The sequence below is a fragment of the Vicugna pacos genome, chromosome 5 (assembly GCF_048564905.1).
Source record: "Vicugna pacos chromosome 5, VicPac4, whole genome shotgun sequence".
Classification (NCBI taxonomy): Eukaryota; Metazoa; Chordata; class Mammalia; order Artiodactyla; family Camelidae; genus Vicugna; species Vicugna pacos.
The window spans coordinates 23,648,701-23,673,786 of record NC_132991.1 but is presented as its reverse complement, the minus strand read 5'-3'; the positions used below and the strand labels follow the sequence as shown (position 1 = coordinate 23,673,786).

Below are 25,086 nucleotides of genomic sequence, written 5' to 3'. Positions count from 1 at the left end.
TCCCCCTCAAACAACAACAACAACAAAAAAACCAAACAAAAAAAAAATTAAAGACTCACCTTATATCTGTATCTAAATGTCTCTGGTGAACTTTTAAAATTTGTCAAACCCTTGACAATATAATACGCACACAGGCACACAGACACCCACACAGACACTACAGACAATCTATAAAATTGCAGAAGAAAGATTAAAGATCCTCCCCCCAAAATCAAATGGCCTGTTAATGTTTAACAGTGCCTCAGTTTCTCTCCAACAAAAATCTGTCTTTCCCACGTGACAGTGCGTCTCCATTACTGGTGAGGGGAAAAAAAATTGGGAAGTGCAAAGAGAAGTTTGTGTGTTAAGTATTCTCCCCACTGGCAGCAGACCTTACAGTATTAGAGCAGTAATTAAACTTTACCAAAGAAGACTTCATAGAAGTCCAACACATTAATTTGCTGAATATTCTTTTCCTGATAGAGACATAATCCAGAGTTCACTTCCTAGTCATAAACACAGACACAATGTAACCTAATAGAGTGCCTGCTCATGCTAATGCCCTGAATAGACTGAGAAAAGCCAGGGCTTTTAGGACTGGTAGTATATTCCCCAGCGTACAGAGGGAACCTGTGTGTTCCTTGTCTTCACCAAGGAAACAATGGTAGAATCAGACTTGACCAAAAGCTTCCATCAGTTCGTTTTCTATAGGTCACTGATACTGGCTCCCATGTGGTAGGCAGTTGTAAGTTTTTCTAAGACAATCGTGAAAAATCACCATCCTAACCCTCAAAAGAGCCTTCCTTCCTCCTAGGGACAGAACTCTGTTTTCCTATTAACAAGAGTTTGTAGCCCCAGAAGGATCCTCCTGGGTCCTTTTATCAATTCATGGGATTCACCAGGCCTCTTTCTTGGAATCCATTACTTGGAAATCACCTTGGATGCAGAGCAGGTATAAGGAAGCCTTTGATTAATACAAGTTCCTGGCTATCCAGTACAATACAGTTATAAAAATAAAAGAAAATGTAACTCAAGATCTATGGACTTTAGTTTCTTCATCTTGGAAGTACTAGGAAAAAATAAGCAGCATGGTTCATTGAGGGTTGAAAGCTGGGATTTTTGTTGAGACATGTTTGTTTGCATAGCTAAAGCCAGAGTGGGGAAGGAGGGAGCTAGATGGAAGAACAAAGTAACCAAAATGAGTTCTATCGAGTTAAAAAAAAAATTTAACTGAGTATCTTAGATGTACAAGGCAATTTTATGATGAAGGGGAAAAAACTGTTTCTTATCTATGTACCATTTTTTTTTAGCCTCACGGGAATTATTATCATCAAATGGCATCAGTCTTTCCCATCAATTGACCAGTTAGCTCTGTTCTCTAAGACACTCTCTCACTCCATATACATTGTAGTAATTCCTAGGTTTAGCTTAATTTTACCTCATTTCAGTAACATGCTGACTGCTCCTGTAGTCACCCCAACCAGTGGCCCAGACACACCCACCATAGATTTTTCTGGTCTCATAAACTCAGATGGCTTAACATTTTTACAACTTTCTTATGACTTCACTCAAGTCTTCTCTTTTAATATCACCCTAAATAGAATTGAATCTATATATTTTTTAAATCTCTTGTTTCCCTCAAACTTTACTTCCAAAACAACAGCACTGTTGGCTTGGATTCTTAAAACTTCTATTGAATTTCCTCTAGCTGGTTATAGATATTACCTATTCCCACTGCATACTAATTTTCTCCATCCAGTATCACTTGTTTAGTTTTTCCATCATGTTCCTGACTCATCAGGCACTTTGAGTCACCCACGTTCACTTCAGGATTTATAGCTATAAATAGTGGCCTCCAACAATTCACCCACCATATATAATCAATCTATATTTGAAAACAGAAAAAGTGGTAAAAATAGAAAAACAGTAAAAAGAAAATGAATGAACACAAAGCACTAATGTGCCTTCTTCATGCTGCTTATTACAAAAGAAGCCACATTTTCCATGGGTGAGCCTTAAAGAAAAAAAGTCACTATGTTAAACACTCTCCTATTACAGTTCCTTATTAAATATTTTCCTGAATTTTCTTCATCTTATGTCACATTCACAATGACTCTTTAAAAAATTAAAATCTTGCATTTTGATTACCTCTTTTTCACATTTAGCAAAAGATTACAGAGCAGATATTGTTTGACATTGAATTTCTGTTAACATGTCCTCCACTGGAGCATAGTTGTACACATTGTTTCAGAGCTAACATAATGGGGAATATTTTCAAAGAGGGCTGTGTTTCCAGCCAGATGGTTTATCTGCCGAAACAATTCTCCCAGTAGAGAAATAGTCGCTGCACAGTTGCAGTAGTGTTCATAAGCCTAGTGCCGTAGATTCATTTGGCACCCACATTTTGGAGTCGAACAAAAGTGAGGTTTGTGTGAATCTCAGACCCAGACGTTCATAAGTCAAAAGGAGTTTTCTGCAATTGCATATTGTGCTTTATTGTTAAGGAGGTAGTGTGTTTATATCAGAAACACCACATGCAAATATGATTTTTAAATACATATTAATAGTTTCACCCATATAATGCAAGGGGACAATACTAGAATACTGCTTCAGAGATTATCATGGTCTTGGTCCAAAAAGAGCCAAGTTGCCACACTTGTGTTGAAAGCAAATGCATTACCAAAATTCAGGGCCACTGTATCTTTTACAATTTGAAAAAGACTAGACATGTATCATATTTTTGGCTCTCAGCAAAGATCACCTGTCACCTAATGAACATTCAGGAATTACTCAGAGTGTTCTATAGGTGTTGCCATGCATGGCTCTTCTGACCTTCTCAGAGTTCTTGATGTAAAATCTCATGATTTTCAAGGGCCCATTAAAGGAAGCCTTGGTGGCTCATGGTGTTCTCTTCCCTACCCAACAATGATCTTCAGAGGTATTGCTACGCATGCCGAGAATCACATCGTCCTTTGTCATAGGAACAGTCACGTCCCTGTATACTAATGCTGCCCACACTTTAAAAATATAACAGAAGAGTTAGAGGATTCCGAGAGGGGGTTACCATGCTCTGAAACGTCTCAAGCATGTAACGGGATGGGAAAATCCCTGAGATTCCAGAGATTAAAAAAATAGCACATGGGAGGTTCTAAATAAAGAAATTCTTGGGTATGTTGGGGAAGTTGGCACCAGCCTTGCGGCTCTTTCCCTCAGAGACTATTTTTGCTCAAGTTAGCGAGTGAACAAGTGAGTAAGTGCGTGTGCATGCCTGTCTTGTTTTGTTTACTCAATGAACGTTAATGGCATTTTATTTTCATGGAGAATAAGATACCTTTTAAAATACATAATCTTCCCCTGAATTGTTTTTATCTCCAAAATATCTCATATCTTAATTTTTTAAAACAAACTATGTTATCCACTTCAAGACTTCAGGATGAGAGAAGAGATTTTTCTAAACAAAATAGTGAAAATAAGATTAGAACTATGATTTCCACAAAGTGAGTTAACACTATCTTCACACACAAAACACACACATACAATTGATGTCCTATAATAACTCTCAAGCAGAAGGAGAAAAAAAAATAAAGGTAAATACTAGAAATTTAACTGCTCTGAAATTAACAGGTTAGCTGGAAAACACAGGATACAGTAAATATTCACATATTAGCTTTTAGGGCCCTCAAATCTGATAAAATCCAGGTCAGAAAATTTCACTTTGAATTATGTGTATAATAAATCCAAACAAATGTTAGAGACACATGCCAAGATGAAAATCTTCACATGATTGTCTCTAAAACATATTGTTAAATGAATACCTGTGGGCAAATCAAAATGAAAAATATAAACACCTGCTAATTACCTGCATCATTTTGGAGGCTACCCAAGGAATGCTGACAATTTATTTCTTCCTTAGGCTTATATATGCTGCATCTTGATCTATTTGAGTGAAGATTTGCTGGCATGACATTTAATGCAGGCAGAATTGTGGAATTTTTTATAAAAGTGACTGCTTTGGGGGATTTCCATTTTTCTTCTTTTTCTTTTTCATTTTATGAATATTGTCATTTATTAGCAGACAACTTATAAGAAATTGTGGCCCAAGGAACATAGATCTCATTGCATATATAACAGAACTTTTTGTAAATATTTATTAAAAGATCTAATATTATATATTTTAAAACAAAGAAAAATCCTATCAGGTCAGATATTTGATGCTCCAAGTGTTTATGTGTAATTAATGCCATAAATCTTTAACTACTCCCACGTCCCAAATACCAGGAAAATTGCCAATTGCTTCCACACATCGCTGGAGTGGTTTCCTTTTTTGCTCTCGATGTTTTGTATCACTTTGAATGACTTTACCAAGCAGAAATCAAAGTATATATTTTTCTTACTTTTTGGTAGATAGTGTCATCAAAATTACATACATGAAATCCAGGAGAGAGGGGAAAAAAATCTCTGATGGACAAGTTGAATCCAATTCAAATATTTGCAGCATCAACAGCAAACTGGGTATCTCCAGAAAGTGAACAAACTGAATTATTCATGAGACCAAAGTTAAGTCAATATATCTCTATATTAACCAGATCCTTTCTAATAGCTTGCATGATACAAAATATGAAGTACAATTAAGACTGATAAATATCACATGTAAACAGAGAAGAAAGTCTGGTAATTTGTAAATCAGTTTATTTGTAATATAATTGTCCTGACACACTAACTTTCATATTTTCAAAATTGATATATTTAAATTAAAAAAATTCTGCATGGATGTTGTGAAGCTTTGAAGAATATTCAGAGAATCAGGAAACAGAAGAAAGGAATAGAAAGGATTTCTCTTAGAGAAGCTATAAGTGTCTGATATAACCTTTTTCTTCTCTCTGTTTTGTCGTCTTTTAACTACACTGATTTTCAAAGAACATCTAACACTGCTCACATGAGGATAGTGCAGTTGCATGATCCCTTACTTTAGTATATTTTGATCTCAAAACTAGGACTCCATTCTTCATAAATTTAAAAAGTCAACTTCCAAGTAAGATAAGGATGAAAAAATAGAGACCTACTCAATTCCTTAACACTGGAGTGATTTTCGGAATGCACTAGTTGTCTGCTCTGCTGCTTCCCCTACCCCCATCACCATCACCAATAAACGAGTAAACCACCACACTTTCTGCCCAATATCACATCTATGATATCCTGCCTACATCATAATTCTAGAACCAAACTGGTTTCCAAAAGGGATTTCTCCAGGCTGTGCCAGTCAGCCAGGATCTTTCTGGTCAGGATCCTGAGACTCTCATTCAGCCCTGCACTCTCCAAGCATACAAAAATACAGCCACAGAGACCTGAGCCATGCTTCTCCATGTGGGCTGAAGTTTCCAGGTGGCCTGTGTGTGTTATGATTGTGCCTGGCCTCAAAATAAAAGCAAATTGACAATCCCTTACCTCCCTCAAGCCAGAGCCAACTTTTAAATAAAATGTCTAGTGGTGATTTATTGCCAGTGGAAACTGCCAGACTGGCAGCCCCATTCACCTCCTAAGCAGACAATTCAGTAAAAGCGATGTCAACGTTGCCCAGTTTCCCCAAGTATGTTCTAGAAGGCATTCCAAATTTCATGTTGATTCTGTCACTAGGTTTCTTATTTGTGTGCATTAGAAAACAAAATATCTAGTTGACCTTAATGACTGCAGAAAGTGGTCATTCTTCCCTTCAGAACTTCCCGAGATCATCCAAGCTCATTTTCCATAGATCACACACTCTTCCATTTAGATAAGAATTGTTGACCATTAATCACCTGTCCTGAATATCAAACAGGGCTGCAGAACTGAAAGAGTTTCTTTCCTGCTTCTAATATCATCTAAAGGGCATGTTTCCTACCACTTCCCCAGGGACCCAACACCTGCCTTTGGCGATTCTCAAGAGACCTAAGTCCCTTATTCCTCTCCAACTTATAAATAACAGCACCTGTTGGCCAAGATACAAGTTTTTAAATGTTGGTTTAGGGTTTTTTGGCTCTGTCCATCCCAATTATCCCCTATCAAGCTGATCTATGTTCTTACCAGAACAAAGTGCGTGAGATTTTTGCATTGCTCTGGTCAAAAGCACTCCTTCCTATTCAGGAGCAGCAGTTCAAAGACCACTTACCTATAATGTTTTTTAAAAGAAAAGGGGGAAAAAAAACAGAGTCATCAATTCCTATTTCTTTAAGATTACAGACAGGCTGCTCTGACGAATGAAACCTCTTCCAGTCTTACTTAAGCTGCCCGGAATGACTAGTGATCAAGCCAATGGGAAGAAATCTTTTATGTCTCTTCTTGATGCCTCTGTGACATTGTACACAAAATGCAGGGCTGTCTATATTTCATCAACCATTTTCTTCATGCATTATTTAATAAAATGTTTAGAGCATGTCTAATTACAAACATTTATTATAGAATCCAACCCTAGAAATGTGTGAGAATATGCTAAATGGTTTCCTACCTAAAGTTTTAATGAGAGTATAATACCTCCGGCCCATATGCTTCAAGAACGTTATCCTTAATTATGTAACATGGGTATTTTACTGATATCTGTTAACTGCTCGAGCAGCTGTGGTTTTCTGCTTTTTTGCACAGCTCGGGAGGAGCAGTGAGTTCAGTTTCCCCTTTTTGGGGGGTTGCAAAATCCATACCCCAAACAGGTGTGTGCAATCACGAACCGCAGTGATGAACCCAAACTGCTGCCTTTCTAAAAATTCCACCAGCCGGTGACACACGCTGGTCAAGGTTGCACAACCTTGTTTTCCACCGGTTATTTTGATGATTCATTCCCCCACGGGGAGGTGAATTTCAGCTATTGTTACTTTGCTCCTGTTTCTGATAACCAGAGGAATGACTTCCTCATTTTGATGATTTCTCTCTCTTTCCCTCTCTTGTTCATGCTCTTGCAGCCTCCGTTTCTTTTTTAAAACTGAATTTAGATCCTTTGGAAGGTGCTGCCTAAAATGGCTATTCTCTTCTCCTGGACAAAGACTAGGAGAGGTGAGGACACATTCACACATTAAGTAGCGCTCTTTCAGTTATCACTTCACTGCAGTGAATCTACCTGGATGATATGTGACTATAAAGCAATCATTCATTAAAAATATTACTCTGCTCATTGCAGCAAATAAGTATTGTCCACTTTCAAGCAAATGACCTTGGAAAAATGTACACTGATTCTATGTTTGCTTAAGAAATGATTGTGGAATTGCCACCAAAACTTTTCTCCTATTGTTTTGAAATCCAAATGTGGCAAATTGTCCTCTTCAAAAGGTGGGTTTGGTTTCTGCAAACATCCAAAGTTTATCCAGAGTCTACCGATAAATTGATCAAGTCTTTTTTTTTAATGTAAATATTTTTTATTATTAAATAATAGAATTAACTCTATGAGGAATAAAAAAATCTAAAAAAATTTTTAAAAAAGAGGTACAAAACATTTTGAATAGTGGAATATACCACTGAATTAAATGTAGTCTATCCAATAGGACTTCCATGTAAATCTTATATGCTTGCTAAAATTATACAATATTATTTGGCCCTAACATCTTGCTTTTTCTAGATGCATTAGAAAATATAAAAATGTAGTAAGAATATTCTGTAGAAATTTTATTCCTAATTAGTGAAATCTGCATAAACACAAAAGCACATCAACCCATTTCACATTGCTCTAAAGGTGTGGGTTTTCTTGTACCAGAAAGTGATGTGTCATAATTGTAAGAACACAGATCATGAAATGTGATAATCCAAATATTATACCCTAATTTTCCACTTACTGTCTGTCACCTGGAGCAAGTGACTAGACCTCACTGAACCTCAGTTTTCTCATCTGTTAAATATGGGGGAAAAAATTGTATGCCTTACATGCATATTGTGAGAATGAAATGGATGAAAAATCTCAAGGAGAGTGCCTGGCACCGGATAGATGTCTAGGCTACAGTGACTTGTGCGATAGTTGTTATTATTACACACCAATGTTCTCTCCTGGGGCTTGAGCTCCTGAAGAGCAAGTATCATGTCTCTGCTGTGTTTGTTACTCAGCATTCAGCATAGTGTCTGGCACACAGTAGGGCTTAATAATTGTTCATTGAATTAGGCTGAATACATCCTCTGAATACATCTAATATTAAAAACTAGAAATAAAAAGTAGATAATTTTAAATTAAATTTATTGTAAAGAACAATCCAGGGGAAACATGACCCAGTTTAGTTTATAATATATCCCAGGTTCACTGGTAATCAGGAAAAAAGAATATTACACATTTTTAAATTCCCGATTTCTTGATCTAGCCCCTTCCTGCCCTGTTGGGGTGTTGTCAGAAGCTCATTTGTCATCAGTGCAAAATGATTTCAGTAAAAGTAATCACAAACCTTAAGTAGGTGATTCTAGCCAAGCTAGGTAGTTTGAGTGGAAAGTATAGCAGAAGTCATAGACAAGCTGCCAGATGAGGAGACGGTGGGAGGAGAATTTTGGATAGGAAGAACTTTAACCCACTACTTCTATAATTCTTGGTAGTGGCAGGGGTGTGGGCTCCATAAGGGTGGTGGAGCACTGAAGCAAAGTCACACTTCCCTAAACACGCAGTGGGGTGAAGTCGCCTCTTAACCTGCTCCAGGCACATACCCAATGCATGGGCCTCATAAACCAGCCATGCAAAATGACTTCCATATAGACTGGGCCCTTACAAAACAATTGCTACATAGGTAAATGAACAAATATCACTTAACCATCATTTTACTTCTCCTCATTTTTTCCTTCTTTGCTCTATCCTTTGTCTTTAGAAATAAAAAGACTCTGAGAAGAAAATAATTCAAAGATGAGTCTACCTTAGGCTCAGGAGACAATGGTACAAGACTTGGTGTGTGTGTGTGAATTCAAAGCCACTGCTACACTTGCGTGAATTTAAAGGTAGAAAGCTGGATGGTCTCTTTCAAGTAATATCTCGCTACAGAAGCTGAGAGGATTGTAACCATCCTCAACAGCCAAGTTTACTCAAGGTCACTAGATTGCTGGTCTACACCAAAAATAGAAAAGGAAATTTCTGTGGAAACAAGTACATGCTCTATGGAATGAATGATGGTGCTCACAGAGCCCTTTCAAAGGGATGAACAAATAAAGAACAACACACACAGGTATCTTTCATAAGAACACTTCTTAAACTGCTCACTTTTGAATATTACTAGTCTTGCTCCTTCTCAAGCACCTGGTTATGAAGACTGTGAACACACTCAATTTGCACATAGGTACCCTTACTGAAAAACTTTGCTTTGTCATGGCACTTGGAAAAGAAATTAGATAATTGTGTTTAGGAGAATTTAAAACAAGGAACAGAAACTTTGAACTTTTTTTTTTTTAATCTTAGGTTGGAGTCCCATGACCCAAGATTTTGCAAGTCCTGAAGGAAATTCAGCTCAGGCAACAAAGAGTCTTATGATACATTACCCTGCAACCCCTTCATAGTTACATGCCTGGTTCGTAAGGGGAAATAAGAACACCAATAAAACGGAATCCCAGAATTAATTAGCCAAGGAGGAATACACAGCCCAACTTACCTGACAATTCATCATCCCCTGTTCTCTAATCTCATAGCTTGGGACTATCCTTCTGTAATAATGCTTCACATTATTTATGTATATCTGCCCTCCAGGCTGAGTTGCTTCAGGGCAAGGATCAAATCTTATACTTCTCTGTAGCCCCAAATTCTGGCACAGATGAGGTGTTTGGTAAGTATTTGTTAAATAAATAGAATAGCATATAAATCATGGTCTTTATAAAGATTTTACCTGTGAATAATATCGCATTTAGTAATTGGGTAACAAACACTACATGGTAAGCAAATATAAATAAATCTCTTAACATAGGAGCAGGCAGCCAGGTTCCCTTCCCTTTCCCCTGCCTGTTGTGAGATTGGCCTCATCTTCAATCTCCCCACTTTTTCTCAGCCTGATACTGCTTGAATGCCACTCATTCATCAATGGATTGCCATGGTTGGAGCCTTAATGGTCAGAAGTGAGGAAGCAATGCAGTGATAAACCCCTACAAGATCCCTCTGCCTGTCCTTAAACCCTACTGCTCAAATAGCACTACAGAGCTCCTAATAACCAAACCCCTCCAAGATAAAAACACCAGTCCTCCCAGTGTCCACCCATCTCAGTTATGGGAATTTCATCCTGCTGCTACTCAAACCAAAACCTTGGTGCATCACTGACTTCTCTGGGCCCTTCATACTCCATATCGAATCAATCAGGAAATCCTACTGCTTATACCTTCAAACTATATCCATAATCCAACCACTCCTCATGACCTCCGCTGCTACCAGCTTGGCCCAAGTCACCATTATCTCTTGTGTAGACAGTTGAAATAGGTCTTAATAGGCCTCCTTTCCCAGCCACAGTCCAGTCCTAGCAGAGCGAGTTAGTGACCCTCTTCAGTTATAAGCCACGTTCTGCCATTCTTTCAATATGAACCCGCCTATGGCTTTTTATATTACTCGGAGGAAAAGCCAAAGTCCTGACTGTGATCTACAAGGCCCTATGCTGTCTACCTCCACCCCACCCCTGTGCCCATTACCTCCCTGAACTCTCTCATTACTCACCCATCTCTCTGCTCCAGGCATACCAGCCACAGCACTGTGCCTAGAGTGAACCAGACACTGTCCTGCCATTGCACTAAATGTGCTCCTTTGTCCAGAACTACCTCCCAGATATCCAGGTGATGTGCCCCTCATTTTCCTCTTGTCTAAACTGGATCTTTTCTGTGAGGCCTTCCCTAGACATCCTGTCTGAAACCTCACCATCCCTCCCTGACACCTTATATTTGTCCTACTTTAGTGTATTTTTATCTTTAGCACTTCTCACTACCTAACAAACAGTATGTTTTCTTTGTTTGTCCTAGTCATTGTCTGCAGCTCCACTACAATGCAAGTTCCTTCGTGGCAGGAATTTTTACCTTTATTTTTTAATGATAGTAGTTAGAAACTAAAGAACATAGGCTATTTCCTGGTATGTACCAGTCATTCAGTAAGTATGAATGAATGAAGATACCTCCAGGCATTGGCTTCAGGATTTACAGTCTCATCATTTATGTTTGATCCTTCTTCGTAAGGTATCAAAATTGTACATTTTCAAAGAAACAGTGTTTTGAAACCTTTCCTTTTCAGATAAATCCCTTAACAAAATGGAATATTACTTTATTCAACTATGAAGTCATATGCTGGCTTCTGAGCTCATCAGAATTTTTAAACTTAGGTCATGAGAAGGATTAAGTAAGATAATACATGTTTTAAAGTATTTTAAAGAGGTAATAAAGATTCCAAATTACTTTGATTTTCAAATAAATGAAGCCTATAACTAAAAGAATCTAGAGAACTGACTAAAAATCCATTAGAAAAATCTAAGAAAGAAGTAAAGTGGCTGCTTAAATTAATTTAAAAAGTAAATAACATTTCTTTATAGAAAAAAAACTCATTAAAGAAAATCATGGGGGGAAATCCTATTGATTAGGATGTTAACAATAGCAGCAAAACAGAGGAAATACTATGAAAAAAAGAGCCATTAAGAATTGTGTAAAACCTACATGAATAAATGTCAAAATGTCATTAAGAAAAGTAAAGTAATTTAAATAATGGAAAAGACATGTCTTCATGAAATTACTCCAAAAAAAAATTTACTTACTACCTATCAAAATGCAGGACACTATTCTAGGTAGTAGGGAAACAACAGTGAATAGGAAAGATGAGATTCCTGTCTTCATGATGTTTCAAAGGCACCGAGAGTTCAGTCTATCCAAAACCAAACTTATAATGTACTCCCCCCAAACTCAGTCCTATCCCAGGGATTTCCATAGCTAAGGACACCACCACCAAGTGTGCAACCCAGGGAGCTGGCTTCATTTTTGGCACTGCTCTTTAACCTACCATCCAAATCAAAGCTATTGACAAGTCCTTTTGACTTTCTCTATTAAACATTTCTTGAATGTGTCTCCTCTCCATCTCCACTACTCACCCCTGAGCCTCAACCACCATTGTCTCTCGCTGGTCAGTGATGACAAGTACCAGCACTATCTGACTTGTCTTCAACCAGAGGATGGCAAATGTGATCTTTCCCAAAAGAAAAGTTTTTAGTGACTCATCATTCAGATATTAAACATCAGTTTCTCATAGAGGACATTCATGACTATTCATAGGTTCTTACAGTATTATGTACTGCTCTAGCTGGTCCTTTGCCTCAGTTGATATTTGGTTGTATTTAATTATTTTGGGTCTCCTGCAAACAGTACACTCTGAGAATGGGGACAGTACCTCTTTTTGGTTCTCATTGTATTTCAATGCTTAGCATAGGATCTGGCATATTGTAGTTGCTCAGTAATAACTGCTGTATACAGCACTGCCCAGAGACCTGCCTAAATGGGCCTTTGCCAAGGTCCTATTCCCTAGAGCCTTTCTCCATCCCACACACGCAGGGAATTAAAGACCATGCAGATACCTCATTTACATGGCTGTCAGCACACAGGCACAGCTCAGTGCAACCCACTACCTTGAATAGCACTCTCATATTTAATATCCTTTAAAAACCAGGGAAATGCTTCTTCTGATTCTTTGCTCTAAGTCCTAACAAAAATGTAACTATGAATAGCTGAGAACTAGGTTACTGCTGACATTGGGAAAGAATGTTGCTTCAAATGAGTAGCAAATGTACAATTAATCATCTGGTTAAACCCTTCCTCTAAGACAATGGACGCAAGAGATTCTTGCAAAATAAGTATCATTTCCCAGAAGTGTCCCGAATCTTTCTTGCTTCTCTTCAAGTTCTAATGCATAGCTCTGGAGATCCTCACAAACCAACACAGTATTCCCATGTCAGGATGACAAAGTTTAAACCTGCTCCGGGTTGATGCAATTGTGGGAAACAGGCACTCTTCACTATTACTGGGACTTTAATATGTTGCTAAATTTTCAGAAAATAATTTTGAAATATACATCAAAATTTAAAGTCTCATACCCTGGAGAGGCAATATATTCCAGGGTTATGAGCTCAAGTTCTGGATCCAGGAAGAACTGAGTCATGTTGTGGTTCTGGAACTTCCTTGCTATGTGATTCTGGGCAAGTTTCTTAGCTTCACTGTGCCTCAGTTTACTCCTCTATGAAATGATTATAATAGTACCTGCCTCATCCCTCCCAAAGTTGTGAGGGTTAAAAGGGACATTATCTGTAAAGTGCTTAGTGCAGAGGATAGCCCATAGAATAATATCTGACTAACATCAAATATTATCATCTTTCTCCTCCTCCCTTAATTCCACTCCCTTGTTATCAGCATTAGACCAACACTCTCTATATATGATTTTATCTTTCCAAATAGAAAATCCTGCCGTTAGATGTCATAAAAAATAATGATATAGATCCATATGTGCTCAAAGGAAAGGATGCTCATAATATATTATTTGAATAAAAAATGTTCTGCAAAAAGTATCTATTGAATAATCCTATTTTAGTATCACCTATAGTATGATTTATAAATAAATAAAGTATATATAAATAAAATTTAAAATTTCCAAAATGATGCATAAAAATGTTACAAATGGCTATATTTGGGATATCTGGATTAGAGGAAGGATTTTATTAATCATTTTATATTCCTTCATATTGTTTGAGTTTTCTAACATGAGTATTTATCACTTTTATAATAAAAACTTTTAATTTATTTAAAATTTTTTTTTCAGTTTTACTCTTTGAAGTTATTCGTGTTTACCAGTTCCAGGCCTTGTCCTTTTTTGGCATATGGAAAGAGTTCCCATTCTCCCTTGCAGTCTGCTTGAAGCCTTGTGACTACTTCTTGCCAATGAGCTGTGAGTGAATGTGACATATCACTTCTGCAACAAGGTACTCAAGAGTTTGCCATCCCCAGGCTCTATCTTTCTGTGCCCCAGCAACCCTGGAAGACATATGATGGTGCTGTTGTGACTGTCAGTTAAAACATCACAAGCCCTTAACACAATTTGAGAAATGCTATTTTTTTTTCCTTTACACTCTCCATTCCTGAAGAGCTTTCCTCTTACTTTTGTATCCTAAGGGGATAGTGAAGTGTATTGTACCATGGAAAAGTTCTAATAAATATTTATTAATGGTATTATCCACTTTTCCCTCCCTCACTTACAGACATGGACCTGCAAGTTGTAGTGCACATTGTTGAAATGTTGAGTATTATACCTGCCATCTTTGAAAACAGATAAGAAATTAAAGAAAAATAACTAACCACAGAACATTTTTAGAATTCAGGTGCATTTATAGTTTCATAGTTTACTGAACTGCCAAACACCGTATGTAGCATGCATTCAGTAAGCAAGTTTCAAATATCTATTTGTACCAGGACCTTGGAAGACAGAGATAACAGACTCAGAGCCAGATCTCGCCAAGTCCACAGCCTCACTGGAAGGGAACACCTGGGAACAAGTAACGAGAAGATAAACACTGACAGTACTATGGACTGGGTCTCATGGCTGAATGGAGAAATGAGAGCCTATTTATTCCTGGTGATCCAGGAAACCTTCAAGAGGAGATGCTGTCTGAGGGAAATGTGAGTCAATTTAGCTATAAATTTAGTTTTGGAGGTCAAACACGTCCCAAATAAAGGTGTTTAAAGTAAACTCATGATAACTTCCCAGCTTCGTTTATTGAATAGAACAGAGTGAATATATTTGAGCTATGTTTTTACATATTTGTTCATAAAGATACAGTTCTATTTAATTTGGCTCTACCTTTAGTTAAATATAAGTATTTGTACTGTGGTTTGAAATATTTCATGACTTCTCATTTGGGATTGGTAAATAGTGGTTTAGTATTTTAAACACATGAAATTCAGTCTAAAATCAGATTTATGGCAGTCTAGTCATTCAGTTGAAAGCCATGGCTACAGCTCACAAAGCCAGAGGTGTGATCAGATTGCACACAGAGCAGCGGATGGCGGGGTGATGTCTAGTCAGCATCTTGCACTCTTATCATGTTTCACCTGTTAAGGTGTAGGTAGAAAACCTGCAGGTTAAGATCACACAGCAAAATAAGATATAAATTACATGAAACCTGATATTTGACATCCATTTTATCTCCAGTTAGGTCTTGAATAAAACCCTCATGAACTGAACTCAAAGTTACTTCCCCCTGTATCAACACCATAAATCTGTAATTTATCTTTTGCATAAAACTCCAAAACTCAAAAGGTAAAAACTGAAATTTCTTAAGTGTACGTAAGTTTAATGTTATGCAGTCAATAGCTAACTAGTCTTGTGTCCACTCTGTTGGACTATTTATTCTGGGGTAGTTGTTCCTCATCCTATAAAGATAGATATTACTACCAAGTGTGATCACCTATGTCAACATTTTCCAGCCTCAAGGCAAGAACAGCAAGTCAATATTTTTCTGCTCTCCCACATTCCTATCTGGTCACAATGATGTCACAACTCAGTTCTTTATTCTTTCCCTACATTATCCCTTTCTCAGACTCTTAGAATCTTCTGCAGAAAATGTGAATGTTTGCTTGCTGTATATTTAATCTGGATTGTGATTTATATGTCTCAAAACAGTACCTGATTTTTATTGTCCCCTCTCAGAAAATGTTTAAATCTTTCTTCAGATCTTAAAAATATTTATAGTCTTTAACCCAGTAATTCTACTTCTTGGAAGCCATACTAAAAAAAAAAAAACCAAAATGGATACAGGATGCTCAGCAAAGCGTTAACTTCAAGTGCAATACATTGGGAACAAACTAAATATCTAACAAGATGGGGTTGCAAAAATATTATGCAGCCATTAAAAATTAAGTTGCTGAAGACTGATAAATGATAAAGGAAATAGTTACTGTATATTGTAAAATAGCAAAAATCAATTACAAAATGCTACATACTGCATGATTCCAAGTTAATAAATACATGCACAAAGAAGACCAAAAGGGTGTATAACCGCATGTCAACAGTTGTCATTTCTAGGGAATGAGCATGCAAATGCTTTTCATTTTCTTATTCACTTGTTTCTAAATTTCCTCAAAAGACACATAATTTAAAATACAAAATATATACACATACACAGAGTTTTACATCATTCTCTAGAGTTTAGTTAAGTCTAGCCATTAAGCACAATTATTTAAGAAGAGTGAAACAACATCCGATAATACTCAATCACTATTTAATACCAAAAAAACTACCTTGAAAAACTCAAGGACTCATTCAGGTCAGAGAATAAGAATTTCTCAAAACCCTGACGTTAACACTAAAATGTGTCTATCCCACAACAAGGCAGTCAAATGCTGACTCTTCAACTGCAAAGGCCATGTCAGTTCCTGTTGGTCCAGATCCTCTTTGTGCTTGCTGTTCTAGTCAAATTTAACTTGTCTTTAAATAAAAAAAACCCACTAAATATGAACTCTAATCCATCCAGTACCATTTGGCTAGGCTGGGCTAGGACAGGTGATGACATGGAGCCTCAGCAAGACAGTTGACTCCTAACATTAGAAAAGAGGAGTGTGATTGCACTTAGAACAAAGGGGCCACTTCTAGTTATTCTGTTCACTGGTTCCCAAACTTTTAAATTTTAAGAATTGGCCCATTTTAAGCAAAAATTAAGGGACCTACATAGCTAAAAACTTTATTTTTCTACCTTATATTCATTTTATAAAAGAAAACACAATTTTACATGAAAAGGGACATGATCTCAAAATAAAATATGACCTTTTCAGGAAAAAAATTTGTCAGCCTTACACTAAAACATGTGTGACACCATCCACTGAAAATATTAACACCAAATGGAGGTGATCCTTCACTGGTATTTAGGAACTCCTGAACCAGCTTAATATCTAGTGACTTCTCCAAGAGGCATTTCCTCCAAGGCTAAAGTGGTTTCACTGTTGAGCTGCAGAGTTGATTATAAAATGAGGCAAGGTACAAAGATTTATTTGTCCACCTTGAACTGACACTGGGATGAACAATCCAGCAAGTATTTATTTGATAATCCACTTTAAAACTTCTGAAGGGTAAAAGGAGCACCAGAGATCTACTTCTTCTAAGAACACTACTGAGCATCATTGCGGATTAGGGGTTTTTAGAATATTACGTTAGAACCCAACTCGTGGTAAACTCAGAGTCCTAGGTGGGCACCAGCATTCCCTCAGTCTTGCTGTAATCCTCCAGCCTAGATTAGAGCCAAAACCAAAATATACCTACTGTCCTGGGACACATGAAAAAATCACGGGACATGGCAGCAAGTTTACCCTGAAGATTGATACAGGTACATAATTTTATCTCCACGTGGCACAGAGTAATAAATAACCATAAAAGATCAAAACAGCAATTTTAAATCTCATTTCTATAGCAGCACAATCTGCTTAAATGGGACAGAGGGAATCTGCTTTCCCAAAACCACTCAGACCATCCAAGAAATATGTTCTAGTCAAGTCCTGGTTCACTTATCACAGCATATGCGTGATAAAAATACAAACGAATCACTCACGTTTGTTTGTCTCAGAATCATTATACAGTAGTTTAAAGTCAATGAAAGTTTTAACAAGAACCAAGGGGCAACAATAAAGGTAAAGCATGAAAAGATTCCCTGCAGACGGCTGGTTTCAGCTGATAGGTTTTAGGTAATACTTAGACAAAGGTCAACATTCATAACCACGTTTTTCTTCATAGTTTCTTAATCCAAATTCAAAGGTAGTGGTTTCTTTTATGAATATTTCATCAGATGAGAATAAATGCAACATTTTATTTGGATTACACCACTCAGAGAAAGGGGGAAATAGAGAAAGGCCAATAAATCTTAAAGAGTTAATTATTTATACAGAGAAAATTTACTTTGTACATTGTGACTTGTTTTATTGGTATACTGCAGTTCGATTTAGATTAAGAAGCAGAAAGATTATTGTTTCCCAACAGAGAAGCACCATAAATAAATACAGCAGAGAATTTTTTTTTGTATATGTGCCAAACCATCTACGAATATTCAGAATAAAAGGAAAAATACATCCCCAGAATTCCTCAAGTTTAAACTGTTGAAATGGCATTTAGCTACAATTAGCACCAAAAATTTAGTAGTGGGGCTAATCAGGTCAGGCCCTTGTCTATAGGTGATGCCAGCCTTGGCATCTTTGCTGGAATGTTTACTGGCTCTCTGGTTCAGTTTAGTTTACCTACAAAACCATTTCAAATACGTGATCATTTTGTGGACAAGAATGTTATCATAGAATATGACACTGGTTACCAGGAGGGTCCTGTTGTAATCTGAACTATAGGTCTTTAATTATCATTACCAATACTGAAGTTAAAATCTCTGCTAAGATGGTAGAAAACAAAATAATAATATGAGGAAACTTCACAGGAAAGTTTTGTTCTCTGGCACAAAGTAATATTCAATAAACATGCATTGAACTGAATGGATAGATGGGTGGATGGATGATTATAGAGAGAAGAATGAAGGCTGGCACTACAGATGCCAACCACACAGCCCTCAGAGAGGCCCCAACAGATACAACTCTGTGACAGTTTGTCTTGACCCCAAGAAAAGTTACAAAATTATGTCAGACAGTTAAAAACAATGCCAGTTATAAGAATGTTGCTTATTTGGATGTTTGCTAAGATAGAAATACATTTTAGTTTAAAATCAAATTGGACCTCCAAGCCCGCCACAGAATTTAATCTATCTTTAGATTTTCCCTAAAGTACATTCTACTATGAACAGACTTAGGAAAGGTTTTCCCCATTATTTGCAAACCTCACTTTATCTCTTAACTTCCTTCCAGAATTGTAAAAATAATAGCTACCATTCATTGATCCCTAGATACATACCAGCCACTGTGCAGTAGACTTCAGATGCATAGTCTCATTTGATGCTAATAAAAATCCTATACATATATTTAATCATTCAATGTGGATTAAGTACCTTTTATGTTCCAGACATACATAAAACATCTTTTATGTTCTAAGAACTCAGAAATTGTTCAGTGACATAAACAGACAAACATCCCTGCCACAATAGAGCTTACATTTCAGCCAGGTGGGTAGATGTGTGAACTATAAACCTGTTTACTATTGTTATAATCATCTTTACTTTGAAGATGAAGTAACTAAAGTTCAGAGAATTAAATAACTCTCCAAAGAAGATATGTACAGTAAAAGACAGATTTGAAGATTCAAATCCAGGACTCTAGCTCCAAAACCTGTATTTAACATCATTAGGTCATCCTACCTCTACTCTTGGAACTGAGCTAGAAAGGTGCCAAGTACTTGGATTCCAGATTAGACAGTCCAAGCTATGGTGTAACTTAACTGGCTACATGTTAGACACTGTCTGATGCCAGTCATCCTCACAAATGCTTAACAAAGCCAAATATCTTTGTCCCTCCATCTGTTATCTATAACTTCAACTAAGATCAAAGGCAGCCTGGCAAGCTCCCTGTAGTACTTGTAGATCCAGTCCACCCCATTCCAGGCATAAGATAGGGTTATACATCCTCCTCCCCATTGGTTATACGGAAACACATGGCTAGTTCTAGTTCTGCCCAATGTGTTATGAATGTAGGTGGATGTGACACTCACAGGATGTAATGTTTAATTCCCAATTCACTGCCTCTCAGAACCCTCTTTTTATTCTTGTATTAAACCTAGAAATGTTCAAGATGGAGGTGGATCCACCAGTGTGGGTTCCTGTGTAATTACAATGAGCAGAACCCCTCTGCTGATCTGTAACAGGATAAAGTGGTGAGTGAGAATAAAACTTTGTTATTTAAGCCACTAGAACCTTAAGGATTTTTGTTATACAGCACAACCTAGCTGATCCTTCTTTTATTGGGACACAGGCAATTTCTAAGTATTTTTCCCTTAATTATAATGATGTGGCAATAAAGGTAGATTGAATAAAAGTGAGGAGCACATAGTCTAGGAAGTAACCATATGATGTCTGGCAGAGACAATAACAGAGTGAAAATATATAGAGAATTTTGAGGAAAAGAAAAAAAAACATGAGAAAAATATATCTTAAAAACACTAGTAAGCATGGGAAAATGTATGCAATCAAAAAATGGAGAGATTCTTTTCTCTGCTCAGGCCAGGAGTTATCACCATGCACATTCTCAAGATTAAAAGGAAAAATAATAAAGTTGAATATTTAATCTTTAATACAGTTTTTAAATATTTTTCTCATTAGCTGAGCCCTTTCCCAATTAAAAATAAACTCTGGGAAGACAAGATATAAGTGTCAGCTATGTGCCTGAATGTCAAAAATCTTTAAATAAAATTGAAAATTTGACACTCAAATCTGATATGACTACTTTAACATACAAAACCAGAGAGAAAAGCCGTCAAGAACCAAGGCAGCACCTGCACTTACATCTTCCAAGTGAAAAGTGAAAAAGGAACAAATGTGGTCTCATTACTTTCCATCAAGGGCAAGATTCTTACCACAACAATGCCTATCACACCAGATTATCAAACACAGAATCACATTGTAACACCTGAAAAATATAGAATATATATACACAAAAGAGAGCCAAGGGACTTCCACACAGGTATGCCTCACCTCACGTGACTCAAGTATTGCATCACTAAAACGGGAAATCGAGTAATATGGACAAAAGAAACTTGTCCTGTTAAGGTTTCCTTAATTATTATAATTATTCTTATAATTTTATTTTACCTTTTCTTGCAATTCTTAATTCTCATGTTTAAAAAAATTAGTTGCATTTATAACTTGTTAAATTTTAGCCTTTTGATATAAGAAGCCAGTTTCTGGCAGGACTGCATTAGTACCTATTTCATGACACTGGATTCAAACACTTCTCATTACTCTAAATAGAAAAGAGGAAGATTATATAATAGGCCTCAATTTATAAAAACCTAGGTTCACAGCCATAGATGAAAATAATTGAAAGTACCAGGAAGCTGGTATTTCCAAACCCATGAGAAAACTGTTCCGTGTATATCAATAAGTTATAGGTGTCATCAAAATCCTTTACCTGTCATTCCAATATAATGCAGCCAAATCATGCTCACAGTGAATGTCCCCATAGAACAGGCAGCATCAATATTAATTGGCCTAAAAAGAGAGATGGCTAATTTTTGGAATTAGAAAAACTTAAAATTCAGCCAAATTTGTTCTCTTTGTCACAAGCCATTTGAATGGATGTTTTTCTGTCCAAGTTCCTTAGAGAAATGTTCCAAAGTAGATAGGACCCTTCACACAGGTCATGCCTCCTCATGCACACTTTTCCAATTAGCAAGAAGCAAGACTTAGTGGAACTGTATCAACCAAAGAATGCTCAAAGATATACCTCATAGACTTTAAGTGCCCATAAAGCAGACTATTCCACAAAAGTAATCCATGTATTTGGAATTGCTAACTATGGCTTCTGGACGCATAGTGTCGTACTTAGGTCATACTTAGCAGATGGTTCTTGGCTAAGTTCTTGTGTCATGCTCTGCACACAGTTCTTGGCTAAAATAAAGATTAATCAAATATTTCTCTCCACGGAACTTAGTTTAGTTCATGTGGACAGGATATTAATGTGATGAAGGTTGTGTAGTCTCTAACCGCATGGCCCAGTTAGAGACACTCGTTAAAGTGCAGCCACGGAACATACTCCTGATCTTGGACAGTTCTCTGCATTGTTCCTGTGAGTCTCAGAACCAGCAGAGTGACTGACTCACCACATACAATTAGTATGTATTTGTTAAATGAATGAATCAGGTTTCTTAGAATTGTATGTCATGCATTTTAGAGGAAGCAAGGGAGAAAGAAGATAAAGGGGTATGCTTATTGTACACCTTCGAACACTTTATATCTTATCTCACCTGACACAACCCTGAGCTTATTATGTCCATTATACAGATGAGGAAACCAAGGCTCTGAGAGTTTAAGGACTTGTGCAGAGTTTTCAAGTTACTAAATGACAGATGCTACTTCCATCTCAGGTCTGTCTGGTCTAAAGCCTATGCTCTTCACAACATACCACATGGTTTAATCTTACCTATCCCTACACAACAACACCTATTTTCCATTCTCCAAGTCCTTGGATGCTGTCCACCAACAGCGAGTCTCACTGCAACCACCCCATTTATACTACATACACTTTCACATCAGGTTTTTTTCCCCCTAATTAGATATCCTTCTTCCTCCCTAACTACGCAAACATTACTCTCCCTTCAAAAGCCATTTTCTACATGAAGTCTCACTTCCCCACCAGCCCATTCCTCTCTCAGTGTGAATTGCACAATTTGGCTTCTGTGAGTGTAAGTTAGTTCAGGGTATATCCTTTCTTGAACTGTTTTCTAAGTAGACTATTATTTCAATCCCAATTACACTGTACCTTTCTGTATTTTAGTTTTCCTTCAACTCCCCATCTTTCTTCTCCTCAGTGTTGGTGTGTCATAAATATAGTGCAAATGCTTCACTACTATTGAAAATGCTAAGTCTGTGTCGTGGTAATTATGTTTTCATTTTCTTTAATTGTATCATTTGACTCTTTTAAAATAAATTAAGAATTGATGTCATATACAAAAACTGCACTGTACTGGGGGTCCAGAGACCTCAGCTGACACCCTATACAAGAATCTAATTGCACCATATTAGAAAAGTACTATAACTTCAGGACATTTCAGTTTCTTCATCTGTGAAAGAACCAGTTTAAACTAGATGTTACCTAAACAGAATTCCTCCCATTATATTATTTTAAATTGTGTTTCTAAAAAGAAAAATTATAGTTGTGACCGTGACTTTTGCAGCCAGGCTTACTCAGGATTTTCTCCACTGAGACACAATTCTCCCTCCCGTGTCTTCTACCTCATTGATAAGGTCCAGCACTTGCAGTGTGAAAAATGCAGACATTAACAGAAGCTCTTTTCAAATTATAGCCAGTTTCCCAAAGCAAACCCCCACCAATCCACCCATATATATCTAACACGTGTGTTCCAGTAAATATGGCTTGTTAGCAAAAATCACAGTGTTGCCTATTCTAAAACTCAAACTTCCACCTCTGCATAATGCTTCAGGAGTAAAATAGCATGTTCACATGTAACACTTGAGTCAAAGTCAGTTCTGTCTTGCCAACCACCCTGTCTTTCCTTATGTTGTAGCTTTTACTTAAGTCAGCCACATGCATTAGAATGGGAGACGGATTCAAAAATGTTGAATGGAGATTTCATGAAGTTTGCTATTAATCCAGGAAATACCTATACGTAATGTAAGGCCGTGTGTCACAGGCAAACCATAAAATTAAAGCAGCACAAATAATAACTGTGAGAGGTATTAAAAACAATCACAATAGCACACGGCATTCATTACAAACCATTTTTCCCTTCATACTTTTGCTTTCTTTGATTCATTGCTTCACTTACCCATCCATTCATGCATCCAACATGAAGTTACTGATCATCTACCAGAAATCAGTCATGGATCCAGCTGCTCAGTTTCGATTTTGTCATATTAGATGAAATACAAAAATTATTTCATTTCTAGAATATGCTATATAAATAAAAAATAAACAACTTAAAATTTAATGATGGAGAGAAAGCAGAAAACCCTTATATTTAACTTAAAGAAAAAAGTCCCCCCAAAGTCAGAAGAAAGACTTCTCTAAGACTAGAGAAGATGTTAACTTCATCTGCACAGGAAGAGGGAACCACGGCTGATAAACTGGATAAAGCTACATCCTCAGGAATGATTGGAAAACATTCCATATCACCTTCACTTGCATGGTTGTTAAATTAGTTATGTCTTATTCTTTACAGGCAAAAAGTAAATTTTCCACTACAGTAGAGCCATTTTTCCATTCAATATTTACTTTATGTCAAATGGCAACCAAGTCTACCCCACTAGATTTTGGTTTGGCTGTATTATCTCCTATGCTCTATTTGATATAGACATATCTGGGTACAGATACACCTTATAACTGATAAATTATTCAATCATTAATAGATACTCCACTGAGAAATCAGTACCTTTCTTGATAGGCTCAAACAACCTGACATTTTGCCTTCAGCAAGTCAAACAGTGCTGGAGACCTTGATAACACTAGGTTAAAAATACATACATTATCACATGAAAATTAAAGTCTTAGGTAAGCGAATGTTTTCTTCCTTGCTTTTGCCATATTATTTAGCTTTCTGGTCATTCACATTTTCAAATACTTTAGGTAAACAGTCTTCTTAATCAGTTAAAGGAAAAGTTAGCAAAAGTTCTAAAGCCTGTAACAAAATGCCTCAGAAAATTAGTGCCCAGAAGAACTGACTTGCATGGTACACTGGGGCTCTAAACATTTCTAGAAAAAAAAAGAAGCAAAAGAGTATCTTGTGAATATGCTGATTTATTTAACTCATTTCACTTGTGGGAAGTTGTTGGTTTTATCATTCTCTGCTTGAACTTAAAGCTAATGACAGCTCAGTTTCCTTGAATATCTTCTACATGTCAAGCATTTCATAGAGCACTTCACATAATTTAGCTAATTTCCTCTTTAAAAGCACTCTACAGTGAACATAATATTATCATCTCATTTTGTAGAAGAGGGAAAGGCTCAGAGGGGTTAAGTGACTTTCACTGGGTCACCCAGCTATTATGTGCTGGAACTAAAATTTGAATAGTATGTTCAGTTCCCAAATCTGTATTCTAAGGATCTCTTTTCTGAACTATGCACCTACCTAGTTGCCTCACTTGGTTGGTGCACAACAGTAGAGAAACCAGGGCTGTATGTTAGATCCCTGTTTGGTCAGTTTGCTTGATAACAAAGGAGAACTTTGCTCCAGATGTGCTACCAATGTGTTCCGCTGGACATTCAGGAAGCCAGGTGAAAATGTCTGAATGGCCCAATATAAAATTTTATCACCAATGACCAAACACTTCAAGTTGAGTTTGAGACCAATGATGCTTATTGTTCACAAAGAAGAGGAATAAATATATTGGTAAAAAATAGTGTGTATTCATATGAAGGCTGTTTGCTGGGACATAGTAATTTTCTTATAATTTTTAAAGTGTAGTTTGATGAGAAATGTAACTACTAACTTGCTGGAATCTAAGAAACAGCAAGTTAATAATCATATGACTAGGCCCCTTCCCTAGGACT

The 25,086-nt window shown here is 36.8% G+C and overlaps 2 long non-coding RNA genes across 5 annotated transcripts in view; both read right to left on the bottom strand.

Moving 5' to 3' along the window:
- The window catches only part of LOC107034178 (uncharacterized), a 561,724-nt gene that overhangs the window by 435,438 nt on the left and 101,200 nt on the right, over positions 1 to 25,086 (bottom strand). The window lies entirely within an intron of this gene.
- Positions 14,646 to 23,429, bottom strand: LOC140696360 (uncharacterized). Its single transcript, XR_012072570.1, has 2 exons — positions 23,366 to 23,429; positions 14,646 to 15,023 (listed from the first exon to the last, which is right to left on the bottom strand). It is a non-coding gene; the product is annotated as an uncharacterized lncRNA (long non-coding RNA).